The sequence below is a fragment of the Bidens hawaiensis genome, unplaced genomic scaffold (assembly GCF_021521415.1).
Source record: "Bidens hawaiensis isolate Kalapana, Puna unplaced genomic scaffold, B.hawaiensis_p1.1 tig00004838_1, whole genome shotgun sequence".
Classification (NCBI taxonomy): domain Eukaryota; kingdom Viridiplantae; phylum Streptophyta; class Magnoliopsida; order Asterales; family Asteraceae; genus Bidens; species Bidens hawaiensis.
In genome coordinates, this window is record NW_027491302.1 from 992,257 (window position 1) to 1,016,821 (window position 24,565).

Sequence of the window (24,565 nt, forward strand, 5' to 3'; positions counted from 1 at the left end):
GGTTCTGGCATGCTATGGTTAGTCTCATGAGCTAGGCCGAGAGCCCGAGTAACATATTGAACTGAGTGTTGGAATTAGGTTTTATAATTGTGGGAGATTTCTTATTAAGAGAGATCAATTCTAAGAATAAAACATCCCAAGATTAAAGTACTCGATGGCATGTATCATTTGAACTTAAGTTTAAGTGGTTTGGTTTCTTTTATGGCTAATCCGGTTTCGTACTAAAACAGAATTTGATTAAATTTTATCCCAATGCTACTAGACATTTTAGATCCTACAATTATTAAAATATAAAGCATCAATCAAAAACACACAATTCCATCACAAACAAAGACACGTATTATTAGTCTGCTAAAAAGATGTGGCATCTTATAATAAAATGGAACTCAATTTTAATAATTTCAACTATGACTCGGTAACCTATTATAATTCATACGGTTTGAACAATGATGATCCTAACTATTGCCTTTGTTACCAAAAGCAATATCATGTATTTGACACTCTGTTTACATATGGCTTATTGTACATTTTTCCATTTTGTGCATAATTATCATTAAAAGAGAAATCAAATGAAAATTAAGTATAAATCTATAATAATTATGCTATCGGGATTGTTATTAACTAAAAAAAAGTTAAGTTTAGAATTATTACTGATCATTATGTAAGTAAGGATTATAATTAATAAATAGTTATAGTTAGCATTAATAAAATCCAATTTTTCTAATAAAATAATAAATATAGTTATCAACTTTTGAATGAATATTTAGTGTAAGTGCCATATGGTTATTTACGTGTTGACATTAAATTATTCGATTAAAACTCTTGTCAAGTCTCTTATAAGAATGTAAGTTGAGCAGAGGCCGGGAATACTCAACAATCGAGCATAGACGACCCATATCCTACATAGTGCCCACGGGCGTGTTAAAGTAATGAATGGCAATGCGAGACGCAACTGACCAGAAATTTTTGTTGACACGTGTAGGGCGTATTAGCACCAACTTTAGCTATAAAATCTCGTCATAACTCTCACATTGGTATAGAAGATACTCTCCAAACGTTCAGGCGTCAACCAAGTATGTTTGGATCCAATTTTGGGTAGTAATCTTGCAAAATAATCATAAAAAGGGATTTTTGTTCACGACAATGGTGGTGATCAATAGCCATGTGAGTCATCTAGCATCAAATTATTTCTCATCTATAATAACATTTTTCCCCAAACAAAACAATGTATGCTGCAAATGGTGGAGGGTGTGAGGCGATGGGTACCCACGGGCCAAGGGGTACTACTCTCGCGGGAAACACCGCCGCTACCCCTTAAAAGTTCGCCGATGTGTATAGTTGAGGTATTATTTCCCGTTTGATAGGGGTTGGTTCTAGTCAACAATCAGAACAAAAACCGATGGTATAGTTTATATCTACCAACGATCAGATAGCAAACGTGTTTACAAAACCGTTGTCTTCACAACGATTCATCTTTTTACGATCCTAGGTTAAGGTTGCTTCCCGGCCGACCTTACTTTGTAGGGGAATTTTAGACAATAAAGGTATTACAGTATATTATAGAGGTTAGAGTGTAATCACGATTAGTATATACCATATAATCACATGTTATTGTTTGAAGAGGTAGGTCCCAGCAGAGCCCAGTTGGACCCGCAAGACTCACCTTAAACAGGGACGTCTGCGCAGAGACCAACTGGATCCGCAGGACCAACCATGCTCAGAGACGTGACGTCCTTACGCGCAGTATGCAAGCTGGTCCCGCAGGAAATGCCTCCCATGGTGAAGGACTCCGCCTGTTCCCGCAGCCTCGGATACAAGCCATGAGGGAAGGCCACCCGCGCAGCATGGCTACACGCACTAGGTACTTAGCTCTCGATCAGTGTCACCTGAAGGAATGAGCAAAGCCGGGAGCAATCCCGCACAGAGGCGGGAGGGGGAATACTCCCGCCCAAATAAGCCAGTCTGTATACTGAAGGACCTTTTACTGTACCTGACGAGGTATGGGCGAAAGATCTGATCAGGGATACGACAGCTCACTGATACAGTATGGCGAGCGGCATGCTCCTGTACTGTATCACTATTATGCCGCTGCCTACTCACCAACTACTGTCATACCACGTGCGTAGCCGGCAGTTGGTGGAAAGGGAATAGTATACAGCAGGCCTGGTCACTATCAGCCGCTGCCTACCCACCAACTACCAGCAGGGCACGTGCGTAGGCTACTGTTGATGAACAGGAACACTGTTGCAGCCGGCCATACCTCATAGAACTTTTCTAATCAAACTTGGCTTTAGGCGAAGTTAACCCTTCGGGCGAACTTAGCTTCAGGCGAAGTTAAACCTTAGGCGAACTTGGCTTCAGGCGAAGTTAAACCTTAGGCGAACTTGGCTTCAGGCGAAGTTAAACCTTAGGCGAACTTGGCTTTTAGGCGAAGTTAAACCTTAGGCGAACTTGGCTTTTAGGCGAAGTTAAACCTCAGGCGAACTTGGCTTTTAGGCGAAGTTAAACCTCAGGCGAACTTGGCTTTTAGGCGAAGTTACCATTTAGGCGAACTTAGCTTTTCAGCGAAGTTGCCATCAGGCGAACTTGGCTTCAGGCGAACTTATCATCAGGCGAACTTGGCTTGCAGGCGAAGTTCATCAGGCGAACTTAGCTTGCAGGCGAAGTTCATCGCTTGAAGGCGAAGTTGCCCAGATGAAGGCGAAGTTGTCGCGCTGCAGATCTGTTTGCCCATAACTCCTTCGTTTCTTAGCCAAATAACTCGATTTTGGTACCCACGGAATCGTATGATCGGCGCCTACAAATCCCAACCATCAAATCGGCCTAAAATCGACGTTTTAGGGGTCCGATTTGGGCAGTTGGGTTTCGGGTCCGGTTAACCCATCCAATCCTAACCATTTTCAGTAATATTAGCTTTGTTGGATTAGTTCTTACCTTATCAACTCAGATCTATTCAACAGAATCTCGGGTCTCGGCTTCGAGTCTCGGTCGGTTATGTGTGTGTTTTTGAGGAGTGTAAAAGAGAAAGATGGAAATAAATGATATTTTGGGCTTGGGATGGGTATTTATCTCTCTCAAGCCCACGGACCCAAGGCCCATTCTCATTTAACCCATCTTACGCAATCTAAGTCCAAGACCCACATACATTTCCCAACACTAGCCCGACCCACACCAACTCCTATTCTATTATTTATTTCCTGATAACCCGAGTAATCTTTCCCTCTATTGTTAAGTAATATAATTAATATTATCTCGAAATTTCGGGATGTTACAAGTCTTCCCTCCTTAAAGAGGTTTCGTCCCCGAAACCTAACTTATTCCCTATAAAAGGAAAGCTTCTTATATCTACACGCTTTATTGAATCACCTTCGTTCTCTGAGTTACCCTTCCTACTTCTGACTTTGCAGTCATCGAATGGTGGTCATGTGTTTTAGCTATTTAAGGTAGCCTGTCCATGAAGCCCTCGATGTACCAAGTCTCGTTTTGATCTTCAAGATGCTATGTCTTATATCATACTATTGCTAAAACCTAAGTCAACACTCTATCACAACACAATAATTTATCAAGACTAACATGCATTTAGACAATTCGTATCATAATTAATAAACGCCAGTCTAAACTTCAACATAAAATAACACGCATAGTCATTAATAAGTCAAACATAACATAAAATAAAGTCATGGCTAGTAGCTAGCCTTCTTGAATGATCTTTTCCAAGCATGCGGAGGAATCTGTTAAACCTCAGGCACTCTTTCCTCCTTCCTGTTCTCCCTTTGGCGTCTTGCAATCCCTTGCTAGGTGCCCACGTCCTCCACAGTTGTGACACCTATGGTAATCATTACATTCCCAAGAGGAATGTCCTGCTCTTCCACACCTGTAACAAACACCTAATCCCTTTCTGCACTCTCCCGCCCCTGATTCCTTGCAATCCCTAGCCATGTGGTCAGCTTCCCCGCATTTGAAGCACTTTGGACGATCAGGGCATTCTCGAGAATAATGCCCACTCTTTCCACACCGATAGCACCTGTCTGTCCCAGTCTTGCATTCTCCCTGGTGCACTCGCCCACATGTCTCACATGTATCCTTGTTCCCACCCTTGGCCTTCCTCTCATCAGTTGTTGTCACCATCACGCCAGACCGCTTAGTAGAGGTAGCCCATTTCTTTTCCTTCTCTCCCCCCACCGTTCTTGTTTCCCCACAATCCCTAGCAAAGTGACCCGACTTACCACACTTATAACATTTCTGGTCCTCGGTGCAATCACGAGTTATGTGTCCCTTCTTCCCACATCGGTAGCACTGATTTGGACCAGCCTTGCATTCACCTAGGTGCATCTTCCCGCACACTTTGCACGTTTCCCTTCCCGCGACCCTTGGTATCTTTTTCCCAGCATACTCCACGACATCTACAGATCTTTTGGTTCCTTTCGCTCCTCCCTTTTCATCATCACCACTCTCACTGCCCTTTCCTGCCTTCAAAGTGGCCCTTGCATGGTTTTCAGCAGACCTGTCAGTACGAAATTTCTTCTCTGTAGCAGCTACAGCGTAGGAAATGGCAAATCGAACAGCAGGATCCAGCTGATATCCTTCATCGCTGCTTGGTCCTTGCAAAGTTTCACTTTTCTCCTTTCTCGAGGTAGTAACTAGTTCTTCAGAAGGTTTTCGGACAACGCGTAATCCAAGAGGACGTCCAGTGTGACCTCCCTTTCCAACAAACCTTCTTGCTCCAGCCATTAGTATTCTTAAATGGAAAACACAAACATCATCACTCAAGGAACTATTTAGTACAAGGATAGCAAGGCTAACAGGTAATAACAGTGGCCAGCTGGGACTAGCTGATCACGTTGCTTTCCGTGTCCTATACACTTCCCTTTATGAGTCTATTTGTGCTGGTTCTACTTAAACAGTTAGTCAAATCAATCAATCAATTACTTCTATCCTTATCGTTCACGTATCTTTTTCCTTCTCATTAACATATATCATTTAATCATACACCTTACCTTTACTGATTTTGCTTGAGCGACACATGGCATTCTTGAACTGGCATCTTCTTTCTTTTCTTACTTAAATCCCATTTTCTGTTCGAGTCTAAGCATGTAGGATGCTTAAATCTCTCGAACTTATGCTCTGATACCAACTTGTAAGGCCCCGTTACCGGTAACCCTACTGCCGTGTCGGATTTACTCATAAACACAGTTCTTCAAATCAGAGTTTATTAAAACTTTTCGCGGAATATAAAACGTCAATCATTTGTTACAAAACATTAAATCTTTTCCTTGATACCATAACACCAAAACTTTATATTTAAAACATCTTTACTTCTTTCTTCAAATGCCAGCCGTTCAATCCATGCCATGTGCCATCCTCATGCTAACTCTATAATCAGCTCACCTGCGTGCATACTAAAAGTCAGCTACGCTGAGTGAGTTCTAGTTAATCACATAATCATACAATACATTCTTGCATTTCATACTTTTATTCTTTCATACATCTATACATTCATATATTCATACGTTTTAAAGAGCCTTTCGCCCTATAACCTCACAGATATTATAAGGGTCTGGTCCCTAACATCACAGATATTATAAGGGTCTGGTCCCTAACATCACAGATATTATAAGGGTCTGGTCCCTAACATCACAGATATTATAAGGGTCTGGTCCCTAACATCACAGATATTATAAGGGTCTGGTCCCTAACATCACAGATATTATAAGGGTCTGGTCCCTAACGTCACAGATATTATAAGGGTCTGGTCCCTAATTTTCGAATATTAGAAGGGTTCGATTCCCTCTTCGTCACCATACAACCATACATCATACCTCGAGTATTAGTAGGGCTCGGTACCCTTTTCGTAACCATACATTATCATTTCTTTCTTCTATTATCTCTATCATGTTCATACACATAAACATACATATCATACTTACCTTACACATAGTGTTACAACCTGACAGTACGTGCAATATCCGAAGATCGTTCACGTACCATCAAGCAATCATTCCTATATATCATATCATTCACATAAGGCATACACTTATCTCTTAGGATAAGCGTATTAACAAACATATCGAGTATGCACACAGCCCCGAAAACATAACACATAAATGGGGCTAGAAACTCACCTGGATCCTGTTACGCTCGCCGTTGATCGTAATTCCTTTCTTTAACTGGGCTCGGCTAACTGTACAAGTTACACGTATCAATACTCGCCTGACCTAATCTGGTGGCCTAGTATTAGCTTACTATAACTTATCGCTTTATAATTTATTTTCTAATCAAACTTGGCTTTAGGCGAAGTTAACCCTTCGGGCGAACTTAGCTTCAGGCGAAGTTAAACCTTAGGCGAACTTGGCTTCAGGCGAAGTTAAACCTTAGGCGAACTTGGCTTCAGGCGAAGTTAAACCTTAGGCGAACTTGGCTTTTAGGCGAAGTTAAACCTTAGGCGAACTTGGCTTTTAGGCGAAGTTAAACCTCAGGCGAACTTGGCTTTTAGGCGAAGTTAAACCTCAGGCGAACTTGGCTTTTAGGCGAAGTTACCATTTAGGCGAACTTAGCTTTTCAGCGAAGTTGCCATCAGGCGAACTTGGCTTCAGGCGAACTTATCATCAGGCGAACTTGGCTTGCAGGCGAAGTTCATCAGGCGAACTTAGCTTGCAGGCGAAGTTCATCGCTTGAAGGCGAAGTTGCCCAGATGAAGGCGAAGTTGTCGCGCTGCAGATCTGTTTGCCCATAACTCCTTCGTTTCTTAGCCAAATAACTCGATTTTGGTACCCACGGAATCGTATGATCGGCGCCTACAAATCCCAACCATCAAATCGGCCTAAAATCGACGTTTTAGGGGTCCGATTTGGGCAGTTGGGTTTCGGGTCCGGTTAACCCATCCAATCCTAACCATTTTCAGTAATATTAGCTTTGTTGGATTAGTTCTTACCTTATCAACTCAGATCTATTCAACAGAATCTCGGGTCTCGGCTTCGAGTCTCGGTCGGTTATGTGTGTGTTTTTGAGGAGTGTAAAAGAGAAAGATGGAAATAAATGATATTTTGGGCTTGGGATGGGTATTTATCTCTCTCAAGCCCACGGACCCAAGGCCCATTCTCATTTAACCCATCTTACGCAATCTAAGTCCAAGACCCACATACATTTCCCAACACTAGCCCGACCCACACCAACTCCTATTCTATTATTTATTTCCTGATAACCCGAGTAATCTTTCCCTCTATTGTTAAGTAATATAATTAATATTATCTCGAAATTTCGGGATGTTACAAGTCTTCCCTCCTTAAAGAGGTTTCGTCCCCGAAACCTAACTTATTCCCTATAAAAGGAAAGCTTCTTATATCTACACGCTTTATTGAATCACCTTCGTTCTCTGAGTTACCCTTCCTACTTCTGACTTTGCAGTCATCGAATGGTGGTCATGTGTTTTAGCTATTTAAGGTAGCCTGTCCATGAAGCCCTCGATGTACCAAGTCTCGTTTTGATCTTCAAGATGCTATGTCTTATATCATACTATTGCTAAAACCTAAGTCAACACTCTATCACAACACAATAATTTATCAAGACTAACATGCATTTAGACAATTCGTATCATAATTAATAAACGCCAGTCTAAACTTCAACATAAAATAACACGCATAGTCATTAATAAGTCAAACATAACATAAAATAAAGTCATGGCTAGTAGCTAGCCTTCTTGAATGATCTTTTCCAAGCATGCGGAGGAATCTGTTAAACCTCAGGCACTCTTTCCTCCTTCCTGTTCTCCCTTTGGCGTCTTGCAATCCCTTGCTAGGTGCCCACGTCCTCCACAGTTGTGACACCTATGGTAATCATTACATTCCCAAGAGGAATGTCCTGCTCTTCCACACCTGTAACAAACACCTAATCCCTTTCTGCACTCTCCCGCCCCTGATTCCTTGCAATCCCTAGCCATGTGGTCAGCTTCCCCGCATTTGAAGCACTTTGGACGATCAGGGCATTCTCGAGAATAATGCCCACTCTTTCCACACCGATAGCACCTGTCTGTCCCAGTCTTGCATTCTCCCTGGTGCACTCGCCCACATGTCTCACATGTATCCTTGTTCCCACCCTTGGCCTTCCTCTCATCAGTTGTTGTCACCATCACGCCAGACCGCTTAGTAGAGGTAGCCCATTTCTTTTCCTTCTCTCCCCCCACCGTTCTTGTTTCCCCACAATCCCTAGCAAAGTGACCCGACTTACCACACTTATAACATTTCTGGTCCTCGGTGCAATCACGAGTTATGTGTCCCTTCTTCCCACATCGGTAGCACTGATTTGGACCAGCCTTGCATTCACCTAGGTGCATCTTCCCGCACACTTTGCACGTTTCCCTTCCCGCGACCCTTGGTATCTTTTTCCCAGCATACTCCACGACATCTACAGATCTTTTGGTTCCTTTCGCTCCTCCCTTTTCATCATCACCACTCTCACTGCCCTTTCCTGCCTTCAAAGTGGCCCTTGCATGGTTTTCAGCAGACCTGTCAGTACGAAATTTCTTCTCTGTAGCAGCTACAGCGTAGGAAATGGCAAATCGAACAGCAGGATCCAGCTGATATCCTTCATCGCTGCTTGGTCCTTGCAAAGTTTCACTTTTCTCCTTTCTCGAGGTAGTAACTAGTTCTTCAGAAGGTTTTCGGACAACGCGTAATCCAAGAGGACGTCCAGTGTGACCTCCCTTTCCAACAAACCTTCTTGCTCCAGCCATTAGTATTCTTAAATGGAAAACACAAACATCATCACTCAAGGAACTATTTAGTACAAGGATAGCAAGGCTAACAGGTAATAACAGTGGCCAGCTGGGACTAGCTGATCACGTTGCTTTCCGTGTCCTATACACTTCCCTTTATGAGTCTATTTGTGCTGGTTCTACTTAAACAGTTAGTCAAATCAATCAATCAATTACTTCTATCCTTATCGTTCACGTATCTTTTTCCTTCTCATTAACATATATCATTTAATCATACACCTTACCTTTACTGATTTTGCTTGAGCGACACATGGCATTCTTGAACTGGCATCTTCTTTCTTTTCTTACTTAAATCCCATTTTCTGTTCGAGTCTAAGCATGTAGGATGCTTAAATCTCTCGAACTTATGCTCTGATACCAACTTGTAAGGCCCCGTTACCGGTAACCCTACTGCCGTGTCGGATTTACTCATAAACACAGTTCTTCAAATCAGAGTTTATTAAAACTTTTCGCGGAATATAAAACGTCAATCATTTGTTACAAAACATTAAATCTTTTCCTTGATACCATAACACCAAAACTTTATATTTAAAACATCTTTACTTCTTTCTTCAAATGCCAGCCGTTCAATCCATGCCATGTGCCATCCTCATGCTAACTCTATAATCAGCTCACCTGCGTGCATACTAAAAGTCAGCTACGCTGAGTGAGTTCTAGTTAATCACATAATCATACAATACATTCTTGCATTTCATACTTTTATTCTTTCATACATCTATACATTCATATATTCATACGTTTTAAAGAGCCTTTCGCCCTATAACCTCACAGATATTATAAGGGTCTGGTCCCTAACATCACAGATATTATAAGGGTCTGGTCCCTAACATCACAGATATTATAAGGGTCTGGTCCCTAACATCACAGATATTATAAGGGTCTGGTCCCTAACATCACAGATATTATAAGGGTCTGGTCCCTAACATCACAGATATTATAAGGGTCTGGTCCCTAACGTCACAGATATTATAAGGGTCTGGTCCCTAATTTTCGAATATTAGAAGGGTTCGATTCCCTCTTCGTCACCATACAACCATACATCATACCTCGAGTATTAGTAGGGCTCGGTACCCTTTTCGTAACCATACATTATCATTTCTTTCTTCTATTATCTCTATCATGTTCATACACATAAACATACATATCATACTTACCTTACACATAGTGTTACAACCTGACAGTACGTGCAATATCCGAAGATCGTTCACGTACCATCAAGCAATCATTCCTATATATCATATCATTCACATAAGGCATACACTTATCTCTTAGGATAAGCGTATTAACAAACATATCGAGTATGCACACAGCCCCGAAAACATAACACATAAATGGGGCTAGAAACTCACCTGGATCCTGTTACGCTCGCCGTTGATCGTAATTCCTTTCTTTAACTGGGCTCGGCTAACTGTACAAGTTACACGTATCAATACTCGCCTGACCTAATCTGGTGGCCTAGTATTAGCTTACTATAACTTATCGCTTTATAATTTATTTTCTAATCAAACTTGGCTTTAGGCGAAGTTAACCCTTCGGGCGAACTTAGCTTCAGGCGAAGTTAAACCTTAGGCGAACTTGGCTTCAGGCGAAGTTAAACCTTAGGCGAACTTGGCTTCAGGCGAAGTTAAACCTTAGGCGAACTTGGCTTTTAGGCGAAGTTAAACCTTAGGCGAACTTGGCTTTTAGGCGAAGTTAAACCTCAGGCGAACTTGGCTTTTAGGCGAAGTTAAACCTCAGGCGAACTTGGCTTTTAGGCGAAGTTACCATTTAGGCGAACTTAGCTTTTCAGCGAAGTTGCCATCAGGCGAACTTGGCTTCAGGCGAACTTATCATCAGGCGAACTTGGCTTGCAGGCGAAGTTCATCAGGCGAACTTAGCTTGCAGGCGAAGTTCATCGCTTGAAGGCGAAGTTGCCCAGATGAAGGCGAAGTTGTCGCGCTGCAGATCTGTTTGCCCATAACTCCTTCGTTTCTTAGCCAAATAACTCGATTTTGGTACCCACGGAATCGTATGATCGGCGCCTACAAATCCCAACCATCAAATCGGCCTAAAATCGACGTTTTAGGGGTCCGATTTGGGCAGTTGGGTTTCGGGTCCGGTTAACCCATCCAATCCTAACCATTTTCAGTAATATTAGCTTTGTTGGATTAGTTCTTACCTTATCAACTCAGATCTATTCAACAGAATCTCGGGTCTCGGCTTCGAGTCTCGGTCGGTTATGTGTGTGTTTTTGAGGAGTGTAAAAGAGAAAGATGGAAATAAATGATATTTTGGGCTTGGGATGGGTATTTATCTCTCTCAAGCCCACGGACCCAAGGCCCATTCTCATTTAACCCATCTTACGCAATCTAAGTCCAAGACCCACATACATTTCCCAACACTAGCCCGACCCACACCAACTCCTATTCTATTATTTATTTCCTGATAACCCGAGTAATCTTTCCCTCTATTGTTAAGTAATATAATTAATATTATCTCGAAATTTCGGGATGTTACAAATACCCCAAATGGTATGATCATCTAAACACAACATATCTTACTACATTATCATCATATCATACCTGATATCTGCTCTAGCAATCTCTTAATATACTTTTATATTTAAAGAGCAATCTAGTCTGATTCTCACGCCGGAGGGTGGTCACAAGGAGGAACCCCCCCCCCCCTTCTCAGTGACGAGCTCACGGTGTCTGTTTTGCAGGTTATCAGAAGAACCATCTTCCAAGGGTCTAACCCCTCGTGGGAAACAGCTATCCAACCCCCAGGTTACCAGTAATCTGTCCGGGGTCCGGTTAGTGTTTCTTCATTGGCGCCATCCGTGCATAAAGCTAGAACTTTATTTTTCTCCAGTTTTTTCAAACTTCTACAAAGATGGTTAGAGAAATTCCGGTAACCATAACCCCTGCTACAAGGGGGAATACCGGCAACACAGTTTTTACAAACACTACCCCGGCTACCGAAGCCGGGGCAAGTGAAGTAAATTTTACGAACACTACCCCACTTACCAAAGCTGGGGCAAGTGCAGTAAATGATCGCCTACTGGGATCCACCGATACCCAGTTTGAGAAACGAAGACTCCCCCGCCAGACTCTCGATGAAGTTAAGGCATGGGCGGAGGCACGACAAAAGGAATTCCAGGCTGAGTTGGACGAACGCTTGCGTTCCGTGCAACAGGCCGACGAATTCGAATACAGGGAGGATGACTCGGAGGAATCCGACTCCGACGCGAACCCTCGCCATAGGGCAAAAGGGAAGCATAAGGAAACGGAATCCCAACCGAAAAGGCATTTTGGACAAACCTTCAAACCAAAAAGCACAGGTGGAAGTCCACGAGACTTCTCTAAAACGTTCAGACCAAACGTTGCAAATGCAGGAACGTCCAAATTTGCAAGGGACATTGCTGAAGCAATCGCCCCAAAGAGTGCCAAACAAATGCCCAACATAGGCACATATGACGGTATATCTGATCCAGACGATCATTTGAACAGGTTCATAGCAGGGGCAACCGTCAGCAATTGGACGGAACCCACGTGGTGTTACATGTTCCAAATGACGCTGGTTGGGGCTGCTAGAGCATGGTTCGATCGTCTACCGGTCAACCACATCTACGACTGGGCAGACTTCCAACAGAAGTTTAGCCAACACTTCAGCCAGCAACGGAAGTATACCGAGGAGCAATGGACAATCCTCAAATGCATACGAGAGGAAGACGAATCTCTGCCAAACTTCATCACTCGCTTCAACTCAAAGAAGCTAAGTTTGGGCAATATCAGCGAAGATCTTGTTCGCGCTGCCTTCATCCAGGGCGCACATGACCCAGAGCTCATCCGCACCCTAACGGGTAAAGATGGCATGCCATCCACATGGGATGGCATCATGACAGCAGCAAAACGCTATGCGGAAACAGAGAAGCAACTGGGTAGAGATCTCCCACAGAGCACAAACCTCTACACCCAGAGGACGAGAGAAGACAACGTCCTCACCGCCCGACAAAATAAAAAACGAAAGCTAGGCATTTGGCAGTCAAGGGTAAACTTTGACACCTCATCCGGCTTGCAACACCGGTTGGGCGGAAGGGATAATGTACAGTCGCACCGGAACTCCAGATGGACGCCACTCACCAAAAGCGTCACTGAGATATTCGCCACTGAAGAGCTCCCATGGCCAAAACCTCCAATAATCCGACATCGTCACGATGCAGATCGGAGCAAATACTGTGACTTTCACAAGACAAAGGGCCACAACACTGAAGAATGCATAGATGTAAAAGATATGGTCGAAGCATTTGTCAGAGATGGGACGCTCGCGCACCTCGTGGCGTAATAAAGGCTGAGCAGGCGGGTGCGTATAGAACCCCAGCTGGGGAAAACACGAATCAATTCCAGCTTCAAAATCGAGACTACATGCTGCGTAAAGAACGAGATCCCGGACCAGGTGCGTATCGGCTCGATGGCACTCCCATCCCAACAAGGAAGGGAGCTCATTTACACAGTTTGCATGTAAATCAATTCCAATTTGTAAAGAAAAGGCCAAGAGCCACTTCTAATGGAAATGATTCTCTTTAAGAATATCGAAGCTGATGATTTTACATTTATACTTTTCTGGACACTAATATGCCGGTTTTCACCGCATAATTACGTGAAGTCATTGCATGGGAAGGCGGTCCTACCCGCACGAACCCAATAACGTGACAAACCTTCACGCAGGTCAGTTGAAGGGGAAAAAGTTCAGCACCCAAAAATGAAAGTGCCGGTCTATCCGCATGAATCATTAAGGAAACTGAATAATAACCTATCAACAACCGCGCGTCGAACGGTTAAAACTATCCAACACTGGTGACGGCATTCGCATTACGTGAAGTCGTTGCGTGGGAAGGCGGTCTTACCCGCACGAACCCAATAACGTGGCAAACCTTCACGCAGGTCAGATAAGGGTAAAGTTTTGCCATCCTACTAAGTGCAAGTGACGGTTCTACCCGCACAATCACGAAAGAGGAAGCAAAACTTCACACCTATTATCAACCACGTTCAAAGGTTAACTTATCAAAAGGTAAGAAAAACCTACACGCAGGTCAGATAAAAGTTAAAGTTTAGCCATCTTACCAAGTGCAAGTGACGGTTCTACCCGCACAATCACGAAGGAGGAAGCGAAACTTTAACCCACTATCAACCACGTTCAAAGGTTCTTATTCTAAACACTTGGAAAATTGCTAATTTAAACTAAGTATGCAAGTCATAAGTTTATAAAGCAAGGAACCCAAAGAAGGAAATAACAATCTTATACGCAAAAAGATTAATATTTCAAGAATATATTACAAGAATGGCCGGGTAACTACCCGCCTAAAAGAGAAAAAAAAAAAAAAACTATACAAGTCTTAGCAATGGGAAGGGATCTTCAGGATCAAGCTTCAGGGCCGCTTCCACTTGGACCCGCTCCGTCAGAAGAACGGGGTGGTTCGAGGAACGCTTTGAGGACAGCTAACCCATCATCAGCAGCAGCTACTTCGTCCACCTTCTCCACCACTGGATGCGGGAAGGCGGCGTATTGGTTCAATGCTTGGTCATAAATGGCTTCGGTATCCACATTGAACAAAGGGAAGTTGGAAGGCGGGACGCCTTTCTCAACAAACCCTAGACCAAGCAAGAACCCGGCCTTTTCCCCATCCTCATGAGAAGCGTTGAGGGCTGCGGTCATAGCATCATCGTAAGAGGTCTCTGAAAAGACCCGACGCACAACCTACAAAGGAAACACAAGTATTAGAACCTTTTCTTACAGAAGAAAAGCGGGAAGATAAATCTAAACATACCTGAGGCAACGCTTCTCGAAGAAGCCATTGGAGGGCAGCTTGAGCTTCGTTATGGGCGCGTTCGGCTTCGCTCTTGTTAAGGTTGGCAAGTAAAACTTCCTTTGCGGCAGCCTCTTCGACGCCCTTAAGCTTCCGCTGGGTCTGGTCAAGCACCCCCCTCTGGTCCAGGATTTCCTGGAGTTTCTTGGCATCTTCCATTGCCAAGGCATCATGAGCGCGTTGGAGAGCCTCTAATTTGGCCTTGAGCTCCTCATTCTCCACACGCAAAGGCTCAGCAACGGCTTCAGCCTTGGCAGCCCTCTCGGTTGCGTTTCGCGCAGTCTCCCTGGCCAGCCGAAGCTGTTCATTCACAGCTTGGGCAGCCTTGGAGCGGGCCTCGAGTCGCGCCTGAACTTCAACCTCGAGGGCCTTGAAGGCCTTCTCCTTGTCGGCGGCAGCTGCCGCCAGCTGTTGGTTCTCCTCCCGAAGAGCACGCGCCTCAGATATGTCCTTGGCGTGAGCTGCTTTCAACTTGTCGTTTTCACGACAAAGCAGCTCGACGCGCGGCTGCATCCGGGCCTGGAGAACCCGAAGCTCATTAGTTAGCCTACCCTCCTGGTAGCTAACCATGGCTTCCCCCAACGCACCCGGAGGAGCAGCGTGGCGAGCCCAGTCCACGCACTCCACAGGTGTGCGAAGGGTTGTTCCTCGGCGTATGTTCCATCGAGGAACATACACTTCATTGGAATCTGACACTGCAAAAGAAACAAAGACAGTAAGGAAAAGATGATAAAAAACAAGGGAAAAACAAAGGAACCCTACGCACCTGTAGGGTCAATGACAGGCCGATATCCGCCAAACCCATCACCTGAACCTAAAGGAAATCCATCCAACAGGTCAGGCAGATGGGAAGGTGGCCAAGATCGGCGGGAAGCCCTGCGCGTACCTGATGGTCCGGCTGTCGGTGCCGGTGGCGCAGGCATGGTGGCAGCCGCCGTGGTCGCCGTTGTGGTCTCCGCCGCGGTCGCCGCCTCCTTAAAAGCAGCAGTAACCGCCGGTTCCGTGAAGGATGCTGTAAAAATCGCACTCACGGCCGGCGGTGACGTCATCTCGACCGGAACAGTTGGCTCGAAGGAACGAGCAACTGGACCAGCGGATGCAGGCGCAGGCACCTGGGTCGATGCCTCAGGAAGGCCGACCGAGCCTACCATCATTGGCGGGGAGGTACTCCCCTGCGTCTCACCCCGGAATGCGTCAACATCCGCGCCTGCACGATGAAGAAATTGTTAAGATAAAATTATGAAGTGAAATCTACAAAGACATTATGATTGTACTTACGGGTTTTCTTGACCCTGAACGTACGGACGGGCGGGGAGGAACCCGATGGAGCCGGCCTCTTGGTATCGGTCACCGTCGTCTTCGTTGGTTCTCCGGAGGTAACGGTCGTAGCCTCCGGAGCAGTGGTCTTCTCACCACCGGGCTTCCCCGCCACCTCTTCACTATCTGACTCTGAGTCAGATAGAACCACCGGATCAGCCGTTGAGGCCTTCCCCTTCCCCTTCACACCGGCAACAGCTTTCTTCTTCCGTACAAGGGGAGGACCATCTGCGGATTCCTCAGAAGAAGACAGGATGTAAGGATTTCCAACAGCAGGTACAGCATTGAGGGGTTCAGGATAGAATATCTCCTTACCTGGCCGCCGGTGGCTCAGGATCTCTTGGCCCGGCGGATAGACCTCCACAAACCTATCCGCCGTTTGCTCCAGGATGGGCAGCTCATTGTCGTCCAGAGCACGAGTGCCCACCCGCACGGGACTGTCAGCTTCCCGCGGGAACAGGAGCGACTCCAAATTATTCCCCTCTGAGAAAAGAAACAGTTAGAAAATAAACTAATATCAGCAAGAAAGACAAGACGTACCATAAGGAATAGAGTTCAAACCGTATTCGAGAAGGATAGGAAACCGGGACGCATCCTTCCATACCCGGCTCATCCCCAGCAGCACCATCCCGGACTCCGCAAACCGGTAAACCGGAGATTGGACCCGGGATATCTTCGCGAACCATTCCGCCTCCTGGTAACTGGAAGCATGAAGGCTCGGAAGCGCTTGACCCTTCTTGAACTTCATAGCAATGGGGATGGCGCGGGCAGAGATGTAGAAGAACTCCCGCTTCCACGATCGGAGACTGCGCTCGGTCACGCAGATCTTCAAACCCTTAATACGGGTTGTCAGGGTGTACCACCCCTGGACGCACCTCCAAGTATAGAAGGTCATCAGGCGGTCCACGTAGGGCTCAATACCCAGAATCCGGCACACCCACTCGAAGTGCCGGACCTTGGCAATCGCCATCGGATGCACCTCGGTCAGGTGCACACCGTGCCTCTCCAGGACACGATACATAAACTTTGTCAATGGAAACCTAAGGTTCCCATAAACAAAGAATGCAGCATATACCCCGATCTTGCCACTGGGGGCATCGTACACAGTCTGGTGGGATTCAGGAAACTCAGGCTCGAGAGACTCGAGCATGAACTTCCTATGTACTGGTACTGATCGAGAGGTAGAGCACACTGGCACTCGCCAGCAGTACTCCTATCGTCGGCTACAGCTTCAGCATCATGAGAAGACATTTTTGCAGAAAGAAGTGATTTCGGGAAAATGCTTGCCTGAAAAAGGGGAGTATTTGCCGGAAATCACTAAGAAGAAGAAGAAGAGAGGTGAAAGTGTGGATTACAAAGAGGCCTCTCCCCCTTTATATACTAATCGCAATTAATGCGGTGAATTTAATGCGGAGGAGAGAGAAATCGAAGGTGCAATGAAACTATGACACGTGGCAAAAAGCAGGCTGGCAACAGCTGTTGACAGGACGCGTGCCAGTAATTTCGCGGCCACGCGCCCGAAAAATCGTGCCCACGCGCCAGGAAAAGCGTCTGGAATGACCATGTTCTTTCACGTCACCATAACTTCCTGCACGTCCTGACACAGTCAGAAGAAACCGTCGCACGACGTTTCAGAGGTTTGGACTGTTCTTATCTTTCCACCAACTCTTCGAATTTCAAAATTCAAAATTTAAAAATATTAAAAAGTAAGCGGGAGAATACCCCTTACCCCTTGGCAAACAAGTAACCGTTAGACGGATGCGGGTACAGTGTAAAGGCAAAACCCTTCACATGCCTAGCACCCGCAGGGAATTGAAGCCAAGTAAACCTTGGCGAACAAGTAACCGTTAGACGGATGCGGGTACAGTGTAAAGGCAAAACCCTTCACATACCTAGCACCCGCAGGGAATTGAAGCCAAGTAAACCTTGGCGAACAACCGTTAGACGGATGCGGGTACAGTGTAAAGGCAAAACCCTTCACATACCTAGCACCCGCAGGGAATTGAAGCCAAGTAAACCTTGGCGAACAAGTAACCGTTAGACGGATGCGGGTACAGTGTAAAGGCAAAACCCTTCACATACCTAGCGCCCGCAGGGAATTGAAGCCAAATATTCCTCGGCAACCAAGTAACTATAAGACAGGTGCGGGTACAGTGTAAAGGCAAAACCCTTCACATACCTAGCACCTGCAGGGAATTGACGCTAGGAATACCTTGGAAGTAAAGTAACCGTAAGACGAGCGCTGGTACAGTGTTAAGGCAAAACCCTTCACATACCTAGCGCTCCGCTGGGAATTGAAACCAGGAAGGATCTTCTGGGCAATGCTTGCGGAAACGGAAATAACATCCCCGCATAGCGGGAACGTTGAGAACTACGTTGTTTGAAGCTCCAGGATGGAATTGGTGGTTTTAACATAATTGATCACTATGTTCAAAACTACCAAAACCTCATGGAGAATCCACACAACTGGGACTCAATGCTCCTGACTTGCGAGGAGGTTACAGACCTACCCGCATCATACCCAAAGACCAAGCAGGAAACTCGGGCATTTCTGCAAGTGACAAGGACTTCCCATGGAAAACCTTACAAAACCCTTTTCAAAACCCTTTGCTTAAGTCCAAAAGTTCACCTCACTTTATTAAACACGCATGAGAAGAACATTGGACTGGGGGGACTTGAAGAGGTAGGTCCCAGCAGAGCCCAGTTGGACCCGCAAGACTCACCTTAAACAGGGACGTCTGCGCAGAGACCAACTGGATCCGCAGGACCAACCATGCTCAGAGACGTGACGTCCTTACGCGCAGTATGCAAGCTGGTCCCGCAGGAAATGCCTCCCATGGTGAAGGACTCCGCCTGTTCCCGCAGCCTCGGATACAAGCCATGAGGGAAGGCCACCCGCGCAGCATGGCTACACGCACTAGGTACTTAGCTCTCGATCAGTGTCACCTGAAGGAATGAGCAAAGCCGGGAGCAATCCCGCACAGAGGCGGGAGGGGGAATACTCCCGCCCAAATAAGCCAGTCTGTATACTGAAGGACCTTTTACTGTACCTGACGAGGTATGGGCGAAAGATCTGATCAGGGATACGACAGCTCACTGATACAGTATGGCGAGCGGCATGCTCCTGTACTGTATCACTATTATGCCGCTGCCTACTCACCAACTACTGTCATACCACGTGCGTAGCCGGCAGTTGGTGGAAAGGGAATAGTATACAGCAGGCCTGGTCACTATCAGCCGCTGCCTACCCACCAACTACCAGCAGGGCACGTGCGTAGGCTACTGTTGATGAACAGGAACACTGTTGCAGCCGGCCATACCTCCTTGGAAACCTACCTTCGGCTATAAATACCCCAAATGGTATGATCATCTAAACACAACATATCTTACTACATTATCATCATATCATACCTGATATCTGCTCTAGCAATCTCTTAATATACTTTTATATTTAAAGAGCAATCTAGTCTGATTCTCACGCCGGAGGGTGGTCACAAGGAGGAACCCCCCCCTTCTCAGTGACGAGCTCACGGTGTCTGTTTTGCAGGTTATCAGAAGAACCATCTTCCAAGGGTCTAACCCCTCGTGGGAAACAGCTATCCAACCCCCAGGTTACCAGTAATCTGTCCGGGGTCCGGTTAGTGTTTCTTCATTGTTACAAAAATAGAATATAAACAGTTTACCAACAAACAATTTACCAAGTTCATCTCCATTTGACAAAATATTATGCCAATTAGGGAATATATGGTTAATCCATCATTTTTGCTTATCATAATAGTAGATTACTATCGTATTAATTTTTATTTTTTAACTGTATATGATCATTTGAGAAAGAGTGGGCGTAACGATCTTCATGTGATGCAAAACGATACGAAGGAAATATAAGGGTGGGTTAAAACACGTCAATGCATGGGAGGTTATGAGAAAGCATAAGGGGGTGTTTGGCCTAGCTTTTTTTATAAGGCTTATAGTTTTTTTGGCTTTTTTTTGTATAAAGTAAGCTTAACTTGGTGTTTGGTTTAGCTTTTTAAACTTATAAACTAATTTGAAAATGATTTTTAAGCTTATTTGTGTAAGGGTGTATTTAGCTTACTCATTTGCCTTCAAATAACAATGGATTAATAATTATTATTGAAGCAATTACTCTAACAAACTAAAAAATGATGGATTTAACTTAATATCAACTTATAGAATATTATCAAATACTAGAAAATAAGCTATAAGCTATTTTAAATTATAAGCATAAGCCAAAAAATAAATGCTAGGCCAAACACCCCCATTTGTTGGTGAATCTTCAAAAGGTCACTCGAACAAAAGAAGACGGCCATCGGAAGCTAGAAATTACAACCCAAGCTCCAAACCCGACAAAGAATTTAATGCTCATTTGTCATATCTCAATGATAATCACCGCTCTGAAAAACATAAAAAAAATACAAGGCTTCAAGCAAATACAGTTTCGTTTACACACTTCAAGCAAAAAATACAGGGTGCCTTGTGATTTTTAGTTTATGTAAATTTTAATTTTAATGGATGTTTTTACTTATTTGGATTAATTGATAAATATTAAAATTCTTTAGCATAGATAGTTAGGGTAAAAATAATGATGTAAAATTAATCAGCACTTAGGTATGTTAGGTATCCTTAGGTGACGGTAAGTGTATATAGAATAATATATCACATTTCCTTGGCAACCATATCCGTAAGACTCTAAACTATGACAAACCACAACCACTTTCTAATGACCCTAAACTAACACAAAACTAAACCCACCTGCTTAATCAAATCTATTGTTATTGTTTTCATGTGTTCATACGGGTGGCATATTACCGTATGACTTATGGTCAAACTCACAAAGACCAATCAATTACTTTGTCACATCGGGATTCCATATGATCTTATAATCCCTATTATTTTGGGCGTGTGAATCATGGATGAGGGTGATGTACAAATATCATGTCCCATGTTAAAACTCTTGCAAATGTCTGCTATTAAACAAATACTTCTTAACTAGAACATTTTATAACACAAAAGCTATTTTTATTAACAAAACAGCCCCTTAATTCTGGATCATGAAACACAATTATGCTATTTTCTTAAATATAATAAAAGACTTATTCATGTTTAATCTTTTAGCCAAAGACAAGCATCGAATTTAAACGATGTTCATTTTCTAAAAAAACGACACCTTAGACGACGCAATTGCCAGCTATAGATAGATAGCTAACAGAATCAAAAGCATTATCTCTATTTATTTCTACAAAGAAAATCAAATTGAAAACATTTTAATCTAAAGTTCTACAGAACAAAAGTAGACCAAAATAAAGGCTATGGGACTCAGAATGAGTAGGAGGATAATTCTTCAATCACTTAGCATTATTAACGCTTCAGAAGACATTGTCAAAATAAATTCTTCATCATCCCATCAAAACCAAAAAAATCAAAAAAAAAACATAATCCAAACGTAAAGAAGAAAAGAAAGATCTAGATATTCTCTCGGACAAATGCCTCGTTTTGTCGTCATGATTTTTACAAGAATGGATAATCAGACTCGTCATCATGAATTAATCGTCATCGAGAAACACTAATCGGTAATATGTATTAAATTTATAAAAAAACAAACATAAACAATAAACTTAATCAGTTAATTCTTTACCTGCATTCAACCAGATGACTGCTGCTGGTGTTTGCGTACATATATATAGCGGCGAAGGTGCCTTTTAGGGCATCGTTGAGCAATGGGCTTTATATTTTATATGGGCCTGTAAATAGGCTTACTTTTGTGGGCATTTTTTTTTATATATAGAAACTACACTGGTTATCCATTTTATAACTTAAAAGTTAAATTAAAACTAGTAAATGATTGCATTGCAATAGAAGCATTGATGAACATTAGTCAACGTTAATGCTTGTAATAAGTACATTGATAAAAGACAGAATTACAAATTTTGTCCTTTAAAAAAAGCCAAATTACGGTTCGTGTCCTTTTCTAAGTTTCTTTGCAGGCGGTGTACTTTAAACTTTTTTTTTCTACACGTTATGTCCTTTACGCTAACTGGGTTAGAAAAACTCAGTTAAATGCCCTCACGTGAGGCGCATGTGAGGGCATTTTTGTCTTTTCGTCTACTGGTAGTTATTTATAATTAAAAAATAAATTAATATATTATAACAAAAATAAATAATAGATATTAAATAAATACTCTCTCTCTCTCTCTTCCCGTCTTCTTTCTCTCTCTCTACTCTCTCCCTCCCTCTCACTACACCAACACCACCACTACCTAACCACCAAACCAACCACCGTTCTCAGCCGTGACCACCACAACTACCATCACCAAACCAACTCCCTTTCTTCTTAAGTCACCGCTGCCACTTACCATATTGCCGGAGATCTTGCCCTCTACTGGCTGCCACACCTCATGCCATGACTCAAATCCACCACCACCGTGACTCCTACTCGATTTCACCGATGAAACCCCCCACGCATCATCGTCAACTTTCATCTTGTGCCCTAAGTCATCGCCGCCCCTACCCCAAATCGATGAGGTAGGGTACAATTAGCACTCCGATTTAAGTGATTTCTGCCCAATCGTCCATTGTATGGCCGGAAGTTGAGCGGAGTTAGTGTGGTGCGGGATGATGACACGGGTGGTAGGAGGTATGGTGAGTAGAGAGACGGTGAAGGTATGGTGATGAGAGAGACATATGATTATTGATTTGTTGGTGGGTTTTTATTTTTGGGGGTGGTGGCCGGTGATTATGATGGGTTGTGGTGGTGGTTCACATATGAAGAACTGAAGAAGATGAACACGATCTGGGTGTGGATTGCATTCTTTTTGGAGGCTTCAAATTAAATGAATCCAATCCAGACTTACTCGTAAGCCTCATCTTTGAGGATTTAGATTTGAAAAACCCTAGATTTTGGGGATTTGGGGGAATTGAGAGATGGGTTTGATGATTGGATGGAGATTGAATCTGGGTTTTGATTTGATTTTGGTGTGGTGGATGATGAAGTTTGCAGGTACATACGAAATGACAAAAATGCCCTCACATGCGTCTCACGTGAGGGTATTTAACTGAGTTTTTCTAACCCAGTTAGCGTAAAGGACAAAACTTGTAGGAAAAAAAAGTTTAAAGTACACCGCCTGCAAGGAAACTTAGAAAAGGACACGAACCGTAATTCGTCTTATTTTAAAGGACAAAATTTGTAATTCTGTCTTGATAAAAAATAAAGTTAATAAAGTTTGTCTACATGTTACAGTGACTCAATTTTATTTTTTTTTCTTACATTGAAACATACGTAGAAAAGGTTGCCAATGTAAAAAAAAAAAACTAAGTTGTCGTGGAGAAAACAAAAATATATTAAATTTGACACATGTTTTGACCATGCATTGCATGAGCTTGGTATTGCATCAATTTTATATTGAAGCGTACTAGAAACATTGTTGTTTGTATTCAAATTTAGAGTATCATTAAGTTGCAAAAACAAAGTTAAAAGTATATAAGACCTATATCGGTTTTGAACGAAACTTATATTGACACGTAAATAAAAATAAGTTTCCGCGATGCTATATTTAGAATTGAAATTTATCTATTAACTATAAATATGCATGAGAAAAATAAAATACGTCAAAATCAAAAGTTAGTTATTGAAATAAAAAAAAGTAAGTGACGTGTCAAGAAGTAAGTATTAAATCAATTCTCTTTAATAAAATCTCAGTCTCCCCTACTTTAGGAACGAAATTCCCTAAAGTAGAGGAGAATGTAACATCTCGAATTTTCCATATTCGTATTCGTTTACGTTTAACCCGATTTGGGAACATTATTCGGATCCTTAATATTAATAAAGTCATGCAATTATAAGTATTTAAGATTTATGTTTTCATTTTGTACCCTTTATGTTTTTAAAGTTGTTCCTTTATTGTTTAAACTCTAAATTAATCAAAAAAAAAATTAGCCTTTTTAGAAAGTTCAAGGACTAAAACTGCCAAACAACAAACATTCCCCTCCCTTGCCTCGGAACGCCGCACAACCAAGGGAGAAAGTGGTCGTCGTGTGGCGTCCGGACCCCTCTATGCAGATGCTTTTGATTTTCTTGTTTCCTCATTCGTTTTGACACTAAATCGCTTATTTTAGACCATATCACGTGTTTTAAGCCCCAAGAAATCTCACATAGACTAAATAATTGTCCATATACATTACCCCTTCCTCAAGAATGAATATTGGCTGCACTTTCAGTTGATTTGATCATTAAAACTTGATTTGGTTTCTTAAAGGAGTAAACTAGCTATATTTGGTTCGTTTTTGCATATATTATATAAACAACACATATTATACCTGCCACAAATTTCCCTAAACCCTAATTACATCATTCCCAGGTGGCACCATCTCTGCCCATCATAATCTTCTTCGTTTTGGCCATTTTACTTGAAGATACAAGCTTCAGTGTTTTACTTTGCTATTGTATTGACCTTTGACTTCATCTTTCGATCAATTTATATACTTTCGGTAAGTTGTTCATTGTAAATCATTCATTAATATTCTCTAGTCAATAACCTTCAATCAATTTTTGAGATTGAAGGGTGTTAACTGGTCAATTCGATTAAAACCCGTTCAAGGGCATAATGGTCAACAAGTTT

At 43.2% G+C, this 24,565-nt stretch overlaps 1 non-coding gene across 1 annotated transcript; it reads right to left on the bottom strand.

Moving 5' to 3' along the window:
* Positions 1–21,420: 21,420 nt before the first annotated feature.
* Positions 21,421–21,509, bottom strand: LOC143628197 (small nucleolar RNA SNOR75). Its single transcript, XR_013152711.1, has one exon. It is a non-coding gene; the product is annotated as a small nucleolar RNA SNOR75 (small nucleolar RNA).
* Between the last annotated feature and the right edge of the window lie 3,056 nt (positions 21,510–24,565).